Genomic DNA, 13,564 nt, shown 5'->3' on the forward strand with positions numbered 1-13,564 from the left:
GCTGCATATGCCTTTGTTTATTTCCCTCATGGTGATCCCAAGACCCAGTTGCTAACACATTCTGTTGAATGCATTGTGATATTTTATAACAGTACTTCAGATTGCACTACATTATTTATACATCATATTAACAATACAGCTTGGGCAAAAACCTTCTCAATTAACCCTCGATCTCCTGGAGGTGGAGCTGGAAGAACGCATCAATGGCATCTCCTGCCTGTCTATAAGAGGTGACTAAAAGGGTGTCTCAGGGGCTCTCAACTGCAGAGCGTGAAATGGTGACCACAGGACCCCTAACTGAAACTGAGATTGCTTTCGCTTAATTGTTCCAGACTCCTCATTTTTGTTTTTCCTATCGGACCTAATCTGGTCAACGCTTGTTCTCTTCTGACTCCAATTGTATTAGGCTTGTGAGATATAAAGAACCTTTAATTTTTCATGGACCTTCCCTTTCTCTTGCCAATACCTTCATTCTTCAAAGGATTGGGCCCCTTCCGTTTTTGCTCTGATCTGTGTTAAGAGAAGTTGGGTTGCCCAGTCAGATTTCCTCTTAAAACAACAATCAACACCACCACCACCACCACCACCACCACCTCTACCATCACCATCAACACAATTAACTGTACTAGGAAACCGAAGATTTGGTAAGAAGACTAAAAGACTATGCATTATTATGAGGTTTTATTATGATAATAGGTTTGATTACAGAAACATCCAACAGTGATGGAGAAGAGGAAATGATGAAGAAGTGACAGAAAAGGTACTTCATATTGTGCATAATATCTATTTATTGTCTGGCTTTTAGTGCCAGGAGTGTCCAAGGACATATTTGGCTCATCTGGTGCAGGTCTTTCTATTTGACTCCAATGGGCGACCTGCCCATCTGGATGTGGGATGATGATTAAGGTAAAACCCGATGTGGGCACATAGCTTACTCCTGTCGAATAACACCAAGGGTCTGCTCAAAGTTTTAAGTCCCTATCCGAAAGACAAATCAACATCAACAGCGTCCTACAAACACTGCAGAGAGGTTTGGAATTGCATAATATGGAAATAACGGATACCAGTGGACTTATGATTCATTTATTAAAAGAAGCAGGAAACAAAATAATATCACCTTCACTCATTGTACCTAGATTAGAAGCTAAAGGACACATTGTAAAAACTGAACCAGTCTTGATCAAGCATGGAAGTTTATATAGTCTATTTACCATAACTTCAACATTAATGTAATCAAAAACACATGAAGAGCATGTGGCAGAAACTGAGCCTATTGGCTGATGCTCTTTATTTTTTACATTCATTTTCACATGATGGTTTGTTAGTTAACTGGAAATTTTGCTTTCAGCACTGCAAATAATTTCTGTAGTGTATGTGAAGCACTTCACTGAATGTGTAGATGTACTGAACAGATAACATTTTAAAGCATCAATCTATCTTCAACAATGAGATGGCATACTTTGACTCGTTGCCATTTTTGTTGTGTTTTGTTAGCTTAGCTGACGAGTAAGAAATGGAAGCAAATTTAAATGCTGTTTAAGATAAATAAGGCAGCCACTGAAAAGTGGTGGAATACTCCATGTGTCTATTGTGTTTGTGGCAAAGTATTTGTCTGTAAAACTTTAAACAATCATGTAGAATTTACACCAGAGTTACAGAGCATATCAGTATTAGCTGTTTAGAAGATATCATTGATGACCTGCCTGGTTTAAAATGATCCAGGTAAGTTACTATCTATCTTTGAAAGATACAGGATTTAAGTTATTAAGCTGAAATAAGAAGTGTATTATTATTTCTTTACAGGTGGCTTTATGTCGAACCGACATAGATAGGTCTAAAGAAACAATGTTAGGTTTAAGGTCAACCCAATCAATACACATCACTTTACAAGTGAAAACTATTTAATATAAAAACATATTAAACATATTTTGGGATATGATTCGTCTCTATTTGAGACTTCTTCAGCTATAAAATCACGTGATAGATTAAAAAAAAATCATTGTTCAGAAATTGAAATAAATGGAAGAACCCAATGCCTTTTTAAGAACTATTTAAGATACGCTAAAGATATAATATACACATTATTTACACAAAATTGTCCTCACTTCCTGCAAAAACTTTTGTTATCTTCAATATTAAAATTTGAAATAAAACTCAAAATATGAGATGCCAGCCATAACGTCTCGTAACGGAATACAATATTCATTGTTGCTGTCTAGTATTTTAAAACGGAAGTTCCTTTATGAACTGTTGAGAAAACACTGAAGGCAAATTATACACATTATTTAATAAAGTAACTTAACACTTCTTGCAAACAATCTTTCTTCAATGTTAAATTTGAACGACCTTACTTGAAAATGTTACAAGCAGTGTTGGTATCTGGTAGTTTTACTGTGTTGACTGAGAGAGATTGAAATTCTGGCCTTGGAATAGAATTGGGACCAAGTCCACCTCGGAAAATATACCAACTTAACTCGTATGGAAATTTCTTTCAAAATTAAGCTATTCTAGTAGGAGAAATTTGAAGTCTTTTGTGATACTCTGTTGTATGGCAAAGATCAGCGCTGCATGACCACCATATTCATGGCTTAAATCTTATGAATATTCCTTTTTTTTTAAAAAAAAGATTTGCAAAGAAAGAGATATAAACGTTAATGGGTTTAAAACCCTCAGAAATTTAAGAAAAGAGATTCTGTCACGAACCTGTAACGTAAAAGCTTACCATCAAATCTGGTGAAACTCTCTATAGCTGGTTCACGACTGAGCCTTGCTCTGACTTGCTTCTTCCACGCTACTGCGTGTGTTATAATGACGTTTTCTTTCGCCCTGCGGAACTTGGCTAGAGACAGTAGGGGGAGGGGAGGAAACAAAGCTATTGGTGGGGGAAGGGGAAATAGCTCGGCCTATAGTTGGAGTGGGAGGGTGGGATGTTTGTTTTTATCGCGTAATTTCCTGCCATTCAGGCGATAGTTGTTATGCGACCAAGGACAAACAGACGTAAGAACATTTTTTAAAAACTTACCTTCACAATCCAAAAGGTCACAAATGCGTGTGAGCGAACACGACCTAAGAGGTCTGATGAACCATCAGAAGAAAATAATTCAAGTATACTGACTTAAATAACAAAAATGTATATGAGAAAGTAATAACTTCAATAGACTGAAATAAATTAATGAGGTTTCCACACAATCTTAAGGTCCAAAAGAAAAAAAAAAACTATCATGAGTTCACTTAAGCTCAAATCGAATCTTTAAAGTCAGTACAATAGAAATAATAAATAATTTCACTTTTTACACACCCACTTCTAAACCACACATTAAACAGATGAAACTAAACCATAATTACTTGAGTTACAAACCATTTATCAAGTATCAAATAACCAAGATTAAAATTTTTACAATTCTGTGATCTTAGATCACCCTTACATTTTAAAAATTCGGGAACCGAAAACAGTCTCTTATGGCTATCTAAAAACGAAATAAGGCACCCCCAACGCAATGGTCAGCAAGATTAAGTTCCACGAGAACAAGTCTCAGAATAATAAAATCAGAAGAAAATTCAAGCGATCTCCAAACGGCAAACTCTCCAGAAATAAATTATATTTAAACATCAGTTATGCAGAGAACGACTCTACACTGACACATTTGGCATTCACCAGCCCACAAATAAAACACTCACGAATATTTCCCTTGTTTACAAAAGTCTCACTTCATATGTTGAAAGCAATAATAATGCGGTCGTACGTCAAATGTCAAAACGAAAGAATTACACACTCACAAAAATGTTTACTAAGGGTAGCCATGGAAACACATCACGTGACACCCGAAAGGAACATGGCTGCGCAAAACAAACTGAGTTAGTCGAAAGAAACAATTTTACGGCTCATCAATTTGCACCCAAGCTCGGAGTATAGTAAATCGAACCATAATTAAGAAAATGCTGGGTAAAAACTCTCTTCACTTAATAACAGTGTAGACTTTCAGGACATTACAGTTAACGAGTTACACAGATTCTTACGACCCAACACAATACGTAAACTTTAACAAACACAAAATTTTAACAAGTTTAGAAATGGTCGCTCAACCAAGCTTATTCTTCAAAATATTCATTATATCAAACAAACCCCAAATGAACTTAGAACAAATCTACTAGATAATGGTGACCGAAACGCAATATCATAACTTTCCAAACATAATTTCATTATCCGAAGTAATCCAGCACAACAAACATACAGAAGCCCATATCCAGAAGTCGTCCACAGTTGGACTTTAGGTGGAATTGATCACTTCATTTCTCCTTGAGTTTAGAAAAAACTGGTAGTGTACTTACAATTTTCCAGGAAACCTTTAAAATGAAATAAAATTTATTCCCTGTTCGGCATAACGCGGACCGGCGATTAGTTTAACCCAGGTCAACCTGCAGAACCATTTCTTCTTCTTCTTTCAATCAATTTCTATTAGATGTCCCCAGCGCAGCAAGGGAGGACGTTCCTTTTAACGATCGATAAAAACCAAAAACAACTGCCACTCTCGTCATTGTAGCACATCCATGAGTTGACAAACGAATGTCTCAGTTCCATCAACTCAAATAGGTGGCTCCACTGTACAGTCAGGCACTCAGAGAAGACCAGCTGTAGCGGCGCACAACGGAACTATTGCAAAAACAAAGGGCAGCGCAATGAATTTGATTTAATTACAACCTGCTGTCAGTTCAAGGGAATGGAAACATGCAGAATAATGCTCCTTGTGACATTTTCAAGTATGCTGGGTGGCAAAGCACCTCTAAATTTAGTATAATCACCAGAGTTTTAGAGGAGGTAACTACAAATTATTAATTTTTCGTGATGATAAAAGCGATGGTATCTGTTCATATAACAGATTGTTGTTGTTCTCTCGTAAGTCATCCAAATTTTTGTTAGCGTTAATACTCTGAAGTTCGTAAATTGTACAGATATGTCTTACAGCGATGATGGGATAGGAAAGGCCTAGGAATGGGAAGGAAGCAGCCGTGGCCTTAATTAAAGCACAACCCCAGCATTTGCCTGGTGTGAAATTGGGAAAACACGGAAAACCACATTCAGTGCTACCGACAGTGGGGTTTGAATCCACTATCTCCCCGATGCAAGCTCACAGCTGTGCATCCCTAACCAAACGGCCAACTCACACAGTCGTGTATTATTTATTGTTGATAGTGAGGATACTGTAGTGTGGCAGAGGTGCTATCATAAGAACTTAGACAGTTCAGGAGATACATATTTGCTAGAAGTCCCACTAACAAACAGAAGGTTTTTGATGACCGAAGGATGAGAAAAGGAAGCAGCTGTGGCTTTAACTAAAGTACAGTCCCAACATTTGTCTTGTACGAAATGGGAATCATCTTCAGGGCTGCTGATGATGAGATTCAAACCCAACATCTCCTGCATACACAAGTCTATAGCCACAAGACCCGAAATGTGCAGCCAACAACCTTGATTCGGGAGATATCACTGAGGTTTAAAAGTTTGTTCCTTGCTTTCAGTTCTCCTGCAGGAGTGGACAGTAGAATACACCCACAATATCCTCTGCCTGTTATAAAAAGCTAAGTCTGACATTGCATTCACTTCTCATGTTCAATTTACAATTTATTATTTATTTATTTAAACATAACAGGCTTCTGCCCAAATACATGTTCCCATTCCAAACTAAATAATAAATTAAAATGATATAAAATAAAATAAAATTCTAAATCTACTATGTGGGCACTCACATGGGCAGGAGACCGAGCCACATGTGAGTGCCACCTCTATACTATGTGGACCCTCACAAGGATAGGAAACCGTGCCTAATGTGAGCTCCACCCCTATAACTCTAAATATCTTAATTTAATCTTGTGACCCCTCACACAGGCGGTAACCAATCCACATGTGGGGCGCCACACCTATAGCTACTGACCGGGCATGCCCTCTTATGACGTCCCCTCCCCCTTCTTACAAACAACAATATCTTTTTAAATAAATACAAAAACAATATAATAAATTTAAAAAAATATATATATACTGAGTATTAAATGACACCTCACACCGGCAGATGACCAGACCTCATGTGAGGTGCGATCCCTAAAACTACTGCCCACCCGTGTCAGACAAAAGATAGTAAAAGAGCAAGATGGCACAACCATGTAAGACCTACATCTGCATCCTACCCTGTCCGCATATCTAGTAGAATTACCACTACACGCCGACGTTATCATAACATTTGAAGTGCTGAGTGCCAATCGCCTACTGACCTACTTATGCTGGCTACTCCTCTGTTTACATTCCAGGTTATTACATCATATACTACCTTGCACTTTCCTTAGACATTGTTTTTTAATTGCGCACAAGAACTTACTCGGGCCACTGTCGTTTCTCCACTGGTTTGCTATCCATGCAGTAATTTTTGCTCATCTTTTCGTCTACACATTTTTTGCTGCCTTGCCCTTAGTTTCTCTGTCCCTATAAAATCACAAATGTAGATCATCATACTTAACCTCACATAGGATGCACTGAGAACTCTCTTTGCTCCTGATCCATCCCCTATTTCTATGCAACCCCATCAGCCACCATAATATCCCACCCTTTAATCTTCCATCTCCGAATCTTATACTTAAGTTGGAGATCTGGTAGACCTTATAGAATAGGCTGAGTGAAGGCCTTTCTCTACTTTCTTCCAAACAATTCTGCATCTGAATGTCCTTAATTCTCATTGTCAGGGCCCTCTGCATTCTGCTATTATTCCTCTTCCTTCGAGCTTTTACTCTTTGCGGCTTTGCTCGCAGGAGCAACAGTTGCCTTGCGTGCAGTGATCATAACGGGTTTTGGGGATATAAACGATGAACCTGGAAGACTCTGTGCTATCTTTGTATAGTCTAACATCTTGGTGGGTGCATTGATAGGGATCTTCTTCTCACCACGATATAATGGATAATTCCGATCTCGTGGCGAATGAAGACCAGAGCAGTTAGTGCACCTGTAAGGAGTTGTGCATTCTTCCGCACCGTGAGCTCCTCTGCCACATGTACCACAGACTGATTCGAGCAACGAGATATGTACCATGTGCCCCAACCTCTGGCATTGATAGCAGCACATGGAAGGTGGGATGTATGGCCTCACATCGCAGCGATAGGTTGTTACCCTGACTTTTTCTGGTAACACTGACAATTTGAAGGAGACAATGAACGCACCCGTGGCAACGTCCTTGCCGTTAACTTTGCGTGTAATGCGCTGGACATGTGTCACGCCACAGTGCTTCATGTCTTTCATCAACTCATCGTCAGTGTTCAAGATGAGATCGTGGTGGAAGATAACTCCACGAACCAGATTCAAGGTCTTGTGCTCTTCCACTTTGACGGGAATATTGCCAAAGTGGGCGCAATTGAGCAACAGATCAGCTTGCACGGCAGTGCGTGTCTTTAACAACAAACTACCGTTGCGCATTTTCTTCAGATCTTCCAGTTCACCGTAGACACCTTCTATGTGCCTACTAAACAAAATAGACTTTACCATCTTGAAAACACTCCCTTCAGTTTTGGTAGCAACCAGAAACCTAGGGAAGCTGGCTCCCATTCCTTCATGTTGCGCTTGTTCCTGGGGGGGGGGGTTTGAACCCCTGAAGGAATCACAAGTTAAAGACTTCGGTGGGGGACCACCTTGGGCAGGTCGAAGACATTTCAAAACCATGCCCAAAATCCTCCTTCCCGAATGCCATTCACTCCGATCAGGCACCTCTGTAGCCAAACCAAGCAGCCAAGGCAATACCCACCTGGTCGTAGCCGGTATTGCCCAGGGTCCGATGTTGGACGATGTCTAATACGGAATGATTGAGGCATTGAGCACTACGACTCCCTTCCTCCAATCACCTGCAATAGCATGTACACCATAGCATGATCAGAGTACTAAATATAGAGAAAAAATATTTTTAAAACAATTAATAATAATAAGTCCTTCTGACAGTTGGTTGTGCGGGGACCTGTGTTCTCAGGCGGATACTACTGCCGGGTACATGATGCTCCCGCCACAAGATCCCTCGGGGGTCACAAGCGGGCTTTCAGGTGTAATCGCACACGTAAGAGGCCCATCTCTGAGCAGCACGCACATCAAGAATTTTGAATCGGTCTACAACTAACCCTCAAAAAACAATAAAAAGTAAAGAGGGGACCAATGACCACATGATCCTTTTAGTCACCTTCTACGACAGGCAGGGATTACCTGTGAATGTATTCAGCACCTCCCATCCTCAGAGTGTCCAACACATTAAACCAAACCGCAATCCATGTCTGCGCCTAGGTCGCCCCTTTTAGTCGCCTCTTACGATGAGCAGGGGATACCATGAGTGTATTCTATATCTGCGTCCCCCACCCGCAGGGGGTGAAATCTAAAGATAGAGAGTACAAAAATGCATTGGAATTAATAAATATTCTGCAGAATGACATTGAGGATCTTAAAGCTGAAAATGACGTACTTAAAGATAAGATTAATGTGACGGAGAGTAAGTATTTGAACTGCGGATTAGAGCTCGAGTTGGATTTGAATTATGAGCCTGTGCAAAGTGAAACAATTAGGCCCAAAAACTGCAGACGATGAGAATCGGTGCCGGTAATATACGCGGGCTTCAGAAAGCGGATAAAGGACGATTGTCACTTTCCTGTTTTAAAGAATTGGTTTGAACCCCTTGCAAGTGGTACTCATGAATCTGTAGATAACAGCTCTGAAGTAAATTTGTTGGAAGGTCGAAGTGAAAGTAACATGAATCTTGTAAAACCGAGTTGCAAAACCTCGCAGAAATCTGCAAAGAGATGACTTTTTGTTGATAGTCAGGGGAGAAATATTGCTACAGAACTGCTGTGATTAAGCCCGGTGCAAATTTTAATTACATAACCTCCGAAAGTCAAAAATACTGTGAACATTTAGGAGCTACGGGAGTTGCTGATCTAGCAGGGCTTAATGATGTGGGAAGAAATAATGAAAGAGGAATGATCTCTTCCCTCAGATCAAGACTACAGGAGTTGCATCACACCAATGTTGTGGTATTTTCTGTTCCTCACAGACACAATCTTCCGGCATGGTCTTGTGTTGACAAGGAGGTAAACAAGGTTAACGAAGAACTTTTGAAAATATGTAGGTACTTCAAAAATGGATAATATGTAGATATAAGTAATTTAGGAAGATTTTATACCTGGCATGTCTGCATCTAAATAGGTTGCAAAAAAGGTATGTTGTAAATAGTATAATAAAGTTTGCTAATGCAATTCCAGGTGTAGAATGTGAAACTGCTCCCATTCCTCTAAAAAACAAAAAAAAAAGCAACCAACGCAGGTCGGTCTGTCATTCACAGAGGTCAGATACACAATCCTAAGAAAGCACCAAAGTCATCAATAAAAAATTGAACACTTTAGAGGATACTATCAAATTGTAAATGGACTTTGAAGCAAACTAACTGAACGTAGAATTTCTTCATGTTTAGCTAACTACGACTTCATGATATTAACAGAAACAAACTTAAATGATGAAATTAGTGATGAAGAATTCGGACTCGGAATCTATTAAATTTTCAGATGCGACAGGGCTTCTTTAACGAGTATGAAGGCATCCCATGGGGGTGTAATGAACTGTATTAGCAAGAGGTTTAAACCTACTCTGATACCGTGGATTAGAACAGTTGAACAGTTGTTTGTGTCCCCGACTTTTAACACCACAAAGTTAATCATTGGTGCTGTATACATTCCACCCAGGTCTCCTGTCCAAAAATATTTCATACATTGCATTGCTGTTGAAAAAATTATGTCAAATCTCGACAACCATTTACTGCTCCTTGTTGGTGACTACAATCTACCATATGTTAATGAAGAAACATTTTCTGGCCTTGTGTCAGTAGGTAACCACACGGTGCAGTCCAGTTTAGTTATATACACATTTCCTTATCTCTGTTTAAATCAGTTTAACGATATCCCAAATATTCTGCATCATTTTCTTGATTTGGTTTTCAGTAACTCAAGTTCCACTGAAGTAAAATCTAGTAATGAAAGTATTGTCCCCTTTGATAAACACCACCAAGCATTATTTTATTTATTTACCTATAAATGAGCTATACAGTTCCTTAGCTGCTGATAGTTTTTATTTTGACTTTTTAAATGGTGACTATAATGGACTAAATTATTACCTGTCACAGTTCAGCTGGAAGGTGATGTTTCAGAATGTATCAATTGATAAAGCAGTAAAACCTTCTATTCAGTATGGCATGGAATGTTACATCCCTATACGGAAATTTAAGACTCCCAAATTCCCAAAGTGGTATAATCATAAATTGAAGTCGCTGATTATTGAAAAGAAGAAAGCACATAAGTGGTACAAAATATCAGGTCTCAATAGTTATTATCAGCATTTCTTGAAATTAAGAAGTGAATGCAAGTCTGAATCGAAATCTTGCTATACAACTATGTCTCCAACTGTGAACAAAGTATTACTTCCAATCCACAGAAATTCTTGCAATATCCAAGTTCTAAAAGGTCATGTAATAATATTCCTTCAACAGTGCATCTTAATGAAGTTACAGCAGATACTGGAGAAAACATTGTCAAGGTTTTTGCTAAACACTTTTCATCAGTTTATTCTTCTTATCAGAATAGTAATATTATGTCATATGATTATCCTTTCCCTGTCAATCTGTCAGTTATAAACATTAGTAAGGCAGAAATTTACAACAAACTGATATCTCTGGAATTAAAGAAAACTGTAGGACCTGATGGTGTTTCAACTTACCTGCTCAAGTGCTGCTCGTTTATCTTATGTGAAGCACTCTTTTATCTATTCAACTTATCATTAAACAAAGGTGTTTTTTCAGAGGAATGCAAGAAAGGATTTGTTAGTCCAGTTTTCAAAAATGGTGATAAAACTGACATAAAACAATATAGACCAGTTACAATTTCTTCTCATATTTCTAAAATTTTGGCTCAATAATTCTTGACAAGATCACACCTCTCTTTAGAAACATCATTGATGAGCAACATGGATTCTTTTCAGGACAGTCAACTTGTAGCAATCTTCTTTTCTTCTATCAGTTGCTCTTGGATGCAACAGAGAACCACTCTCAGACTTCTCAAAAGCTTTTGACACTGTTGACCATGATATCTTGCTGCAAAAACTAACAGGTTATGGAATTAATGGGCCTCTCCTCTCCTGGTTTGAATCGTATCTTTAAAATCACCTGCAGATTGTTAAAATAAGGAATAATTTTTCTGTGCCTATTATTGTTACCTGTGGAGTTCCTTAAGGGTCTCACCTTGTGCCCTAACCTTTTACTCTCTACATAAATGACATCAAAAATATACTTAAGAATTCTGAATTGCTTTTATTTGCTGATGATGCAAAAAAATTTATGAAAATTAATTGTCCACTTGACTGTTTAAGACTTCAAGAAGATTTACATCATCTGGAAAAGTACTGTATTCAAAATGGATTGAAACTTAATCATGAAAAATGTAAAATAATATAGTTTTTTTAAAACAAGAAGAAAATATTATTTCAATACAAATTTAGTAATAACAACATTCTATCTCCTGTTTCACAAGTTAATGACAGTGGTGTTTTATTCAGTTATAACCTATCATTTAATGAACATATTGAAAATATTTGTAAGAAATCATTACGAAGACTGGGTTGCATTACTAATTATTCCAGAGAATTTTCAAACTCAGCTACCTATTGATTGCTGTATGTATCTATGGTATGTCCTATACTAGAATACTGTACACCTGTATGGAACCCTTCTCATCAGACCTCATCCATAGATTAGATTCAGTACAACATACATTTCATCGTTTATATTCATTTAGAGCAGGATTCCCGTATGAAAATGTTGATTATACAGCCCTACAACAGCCTTTAAATCTGCATAGTCGGTCACAATGCTGTAAATTCCTGGATACACTTTTCATTTTTAAATTGCTTCACTCCTTAGTGAATTGCCCACAACTCCTTGGAAAAATTAACTTACATATACTAGACAGATGCATGAGGTTTAAGAATACATTGTCTACAAATTGGCATAGAACTAACTATGCATTCAATGGACCAAATGCACGAATGTCAAGATTTCTAAACTAGTAGATACTGATATATTTAACTGCTCATTGTCAAAATTTAGAAATCACTTACACAATCTCCATAAGTGACTATTACTTTCCTGTGCTTACTTGTACTATAACCTGTGTATATATTTGTACATCTTTTTCTTCTTATACTCCACTGACTTTTCTTTTTAGTGTGATTTGCTTTGTTTATTTGTCTCTATTGTGTGTAAAATGGTATTACCGTTAATAAAGTATTATTATAACTCCACCACATTCGTCATTTTCCGCTGCTTTCTTCCCAATGTTTGACATCCACGTACTACTACAGCTACGGAACTAGTCAGCCGATTACCTCTGTCAAACCTGGACGACATCATCGACTAATCGACTCTACACTCACCATGGATGTTCTCGGCATTTCTAGTGCCGTGTGTCATGATTTACCCTGTACCTCCCCTCTCCAACTGGCCTATACAAGCAACACTCTTTGCCTACTACTTGGAGGCGTTCTTTCGCTGTTGGAGAGAGGGGAACATCTTTATGCTATGCTGGTGTAAATTTCCACCTCAATATGGGACATTAGTATTTGACCATGAGGTATTGTAAACTTCTCACGACTATGTTTTCGAGTAGTTACACTTGATCATTATCGATAACAGAGAAGTGGATCTCTAATTCCTTTAACTTATACGCTGTTGGAATTTATGTGTAGATGAACATTATTTTGTCAATACATTTGAAAACCTTTCATACTTCTGTGCTTTAAATATTTTTCTACTTTGAAAATCTCTTATACTCAACCTCTGGACTGGTAACTTCATTCTATTGGGCCTAAATGCATCTCTGCTGTATCGACTGTTTTCTAGAACTTGCCATTTGCCATAACGCACTATTCTCTATTCAGCTCAAGTCTTATGTCTGGACTTGGTAATTTAAAATGTTGTTCTTTGGTTCACTCTCCTATTCAATTGTTTTTCCTATTTCCCTAATGTTTCTTATTACTCATTGTACGTTGGTTGGGAAACATCTATGTTGTTTCACGTACGTGTTTGTTTATTCTATTCGGATAAAATCCAAGTCATATTTATATAACTGGTATCTGTAACATCTATTGTGAAATGTGTTCTAATCTTCCAATATTTTCTTGCTGCGCCATTCCTAACTTGTTGTGTCTTGTCTGTTTCATTCATCCGAAGTTAGCAATTCTTCTTCATCTCCTAGTGCCCTTGTATTTGCTTAACTACTTGTACTATTGCTATTTTGTATCTTATCCCCCCCCCTCCCACATGCCATCTATGGTTATCCTCACGTTGCCCAGCACATTTTGAACATGTCGCTTCCACAATCCTTTTTATCTTTTGCAAATAAATTAATAATAATAATAATAATAATAATAATAATGATAATAATAATAATAATAATAATAATAATAATAATAATAATAATAATAATAATAATAATAATAATAATAATAATACTG

The 13,564-nt window shown here is 37.7% G+C and overlaps 1 protein-coding gene across 2 annotated transcripts in view; it reads right to left on the reverse strand.

Moving 5' to 3' along the window:
- Window positions 1-13,564, reverse strand: part of LOC136877276 (uncharacterized) — a 139,114-nt gene that overhangs the window by 5,463 nt on the left and 120,087 nt on the right. The window lies entirely within an intron of this gene.

The sequence above is a fragment of the Anabrus simplex genome, chromosome 7 (genome assembly GCF_040414725.1).
Source record: "Anabrus simplex isolate iqAnaSimp1 chromosome 7, ASM4041472v1, whole genome shotgun sequence".
NCBI lineage: Eukaryota > Metazoa > Arthropoda > Insecta > Orthoptera > Tettigoniidae > Anabrus > Anabrus simplex.